Raw genomic sequence first — 3,214 nt, forward strand, 5'->3', positions numbered from 1 at the left:
AGGCAGAGTTCCTCTCTCCAGTGTCTGTGTTCTTTTACCCATCTTAATATTTTCTTTTTATTGGCCATCAATATAAATATATCAATATTAATGATCAACATTAGCACCAGCAATAGTACAAAGTAAAACCTAGATAGAAGTTAAGTACCGTATCAAATACATCAAGTCAACACCATCATCATCAAAAATATGCTGACCTAAAACTAAACATAAAAAATTATGATTACATTATCATCATCATCAACATCATCATCACCATCATCATGAGCCCATGTAATGGAATCCAAGACAATAAAGCTAGTTAGGACATTAATCCAAGGGCACTGTGAAATGTATAGAGGGGAAAGAGTTGGGTTAGTTTAATCTGATATATATTTTAGTTTAATCTGATATGTATTTTGGTTTAATCTGATATGTATTTTAGTTTAATCTGATATATATTTTAGTTTAATCTGATATGTATTTTGGTTTAATCTGATAAATATTTTAGTTTAATCTGATATATATTTTAGTTTAATCTGATATGTATTTTAGTTTAATCTGATATGTGTTTTAGTTTAATCTGATATGTATTTTATACACCCCCATAAGCACAACGATAGGAGATCAGTGCAAGAGCAATAAGGATTTTTAGGGGCATTATGATGGTGAAACTGAAACACAAGTGCCCCCAAAAGCCCCTCATTCTCCCTGCGGCGTTACATTTCAACTTCACTGGGCACCATTGCCTGCCACTAGTTTCACTATTTATTCTGTCCCAACATAATCACAGTATCATACAAACAAACATAAAGTTGGGCTAATTGGTTTTAAGATGAGAGGGTGAGTCACAGAAGCGGGACTTTGCGGGCCAGTTGGATTCTGATCAAACTCATCTCGCCCCCAAGATCCCGTGACTGAGATCACACTAAGGCCACCTGACATTCTCATACACATTACAATTACTTATGGATACAATATTACATCATCCTCAGCTTTTGTCCTGAGTTCCTTTTCAAAGAGTGCAGTTTGTGTGTAGGTTATTGCATAACTGACATTGGGTCTAGGTAGGGGTTTTGTCTGGCTATAAAACAGATAACACACTTCCACTCACTGTTACTGAGAACGTGTCAGTGTCAGCCTGCTATAATAATTAGTTAATCTAGCTACATCCTGCATGACCTACAATAAGGCTGATTTCATAAGAACAACGGCTTTACAGTAGCCTGTGTATTTTATACAAATGATGTGATTACTGATTATGCAATCCTTGAACATGCCCTTTCATAAACTACACACTTGATTAGCATCAAGCTGACATTTTTTGTACAATAACTGGATTATAACGTGCACATTAATATCATATTGCTGCAATATACCCCTCTGTATAGAATGTAAAACAGCATGTTTTAATATACAGCTCGTGGTGCCTTTAGTGAATTCAGTGGGCGTTAGTTGAGTCCCAGACAGTGTCTGGTGGCCCCTAGAGAGTTCAGGTACTCTCAGACACAATCTGTCTGTTACTCTGAGAGACCACCCCTTGAAAAAAACAGCACATTTAACACAACTAATCATGCATACCTAATATCAAAACAATAGCATTATCTAAACATTCACAGACAAGTTTAGCGTTCATTGTGCTATTCAAAATGATCAATAACATAGGCCTATCATTATTAGATCATCGGAGTGACAGCAATAAGAATTCCCCTCACACCTGCTGGCCCTCCCTGCCCTGGTAGACAGACGACATGACAGCCGCTCCGACCTCTCAAGCAAAACATCTTCCGTGTATCATGGATATAACGTCGCTTTAAACTTACCATGATAATATCAGACCAGTCAGCAGGATAGGAAGGAACGACTGTCTGATTTTATCTGTTGTTGTTTCTTTAAGTATCCGTGCTCCTAGTGGTGAGCTCAGCAGTGTCTGGCGGACTTGACTCAATGCATTAAAATAAAATCTCGATCCCAGCGCCTCAAACATTGCTTCATGGTCACGCCACGAGGTAAGAGAGGCTGTGAAGGGGGTTATGCAGTCTCAAAAACAGACAACAGCAATATGGCATTTATCCAAATATATTTGTTTTTGTTGTTAATTATAGGCTGTTGGAATTCAGAAAACCATTCTAGGGGGGGGTCGTATCATAATCAGATATGGCGTTGTCCTGCGTTGTTTTCTGCAGCTATTGGGGGGATAGTTTGCCATATGCTAGGCCTACTGTCAATGGGATTATGAGTTTTATTTTCCTAAAAGTATTATACAAATATTGAAACTGGGAAATGCATTCCTCGAAATCCATGGAGCGTCACACTGTTTTGTGCGTTTATGGTGCCCAGAACAGGGCTCCGCGCGCGCCAAAAGGTTTTCACAATAAGATTAATGATGAAAGGGTTTGAAAATGCAGATGAAATGGTATTTAACAAAAACAAAACATTGCGTTGTTTTGTAAAATTCTTACAAAAGTCCCCATGTCTCTTTTAAAATATGAATATATTGCGCAATTTAGCACACTAATTTAGTCAGTTGCTGCCTATATGTCACGTTTCACTTTAAAGTAGCTACAATGTTATGTACTCATTAAAGGAAAGATTGTATGGACGCATTAAAAACATTAGTCTTTGCTGCCCCCTATTGATGATAAAGTAGTCCCACACAATGTTTCAAAAGTCATATATGCAGTCGAAGTGAAAATCAACACAAATTGGACTGTTGCTGTGGCTAATCACACTTTCTATTATAAATTCTATTGGGAGTAGGGAAATTGTACATCGATTTTTGATTTAGCAGAAATGCTATTTATAATCTCCTAAAAGGCACGGACGGGGTTCGAACCCGCGATCTTCGGTTTACGAGACCGACGCCTTACCACTTGGCCACCGCGCCTGCGCTGGTTAGCGCATGAAAAAGTTATCCATATCTAATGTAGACGAAGTAGTATGTGTTACACAGCTATTTCGTGGTGGCCTTATGCAGTTAAATTCCCCTGAAAAGGTTTAATTTAGAAATCATTTTTTTCATGGCTTATGCCGTGTGCATGTATTTTGGTCTATGTTCTACACTCAAACAATTTAAATTGGAAATAGGTCATGTTTTGTTTAAGACAGAAGTAACACAATTTCAGTTGAAAGGGAGTAGCTAGTAGGGCCCCTACCAATGCATGTCAAATATAATGTATTTTAGCATAGGCCTGTTTAAATGAACTGTCACTTTGGAAGTGACGTTTGGTGTGAG

General features: G+C 37.8%; 1 non-coding gene across 1 annotated transcript; it reads right to left on the reverse strand.

Moving 5' to 3' along the window:
* Positions 1-2,794: 2,794 nt before the first annotated feature.
* trnat-cgu (transfer RNA threonine (anticodon CGU)) lies at positions 2,795-2,866 on the reverse strand. Its single transcript has one exon. It is a non-coding gene; the product is annotated as a tRNA-Thr (tRNA).
* Between the last annotated feature and the right edge of the window lie 348 nt (positions 2,867-3,214).

The sequence above is a fragment of the Salmo salar genome, chromosome 06, assembly GCF_965601325.2.
Source record: "Salmo salar chromosome 06, fSalSal1, whole genome shotgun sequence".
In the NCBI taxonomy this organism is placed as follows: domain Eukaryota; kingdom Metazoa; phylum Chordata; class Actinopteri; order Salmoniformes; family Salmonidae; genus Salmo; species Salmo salar.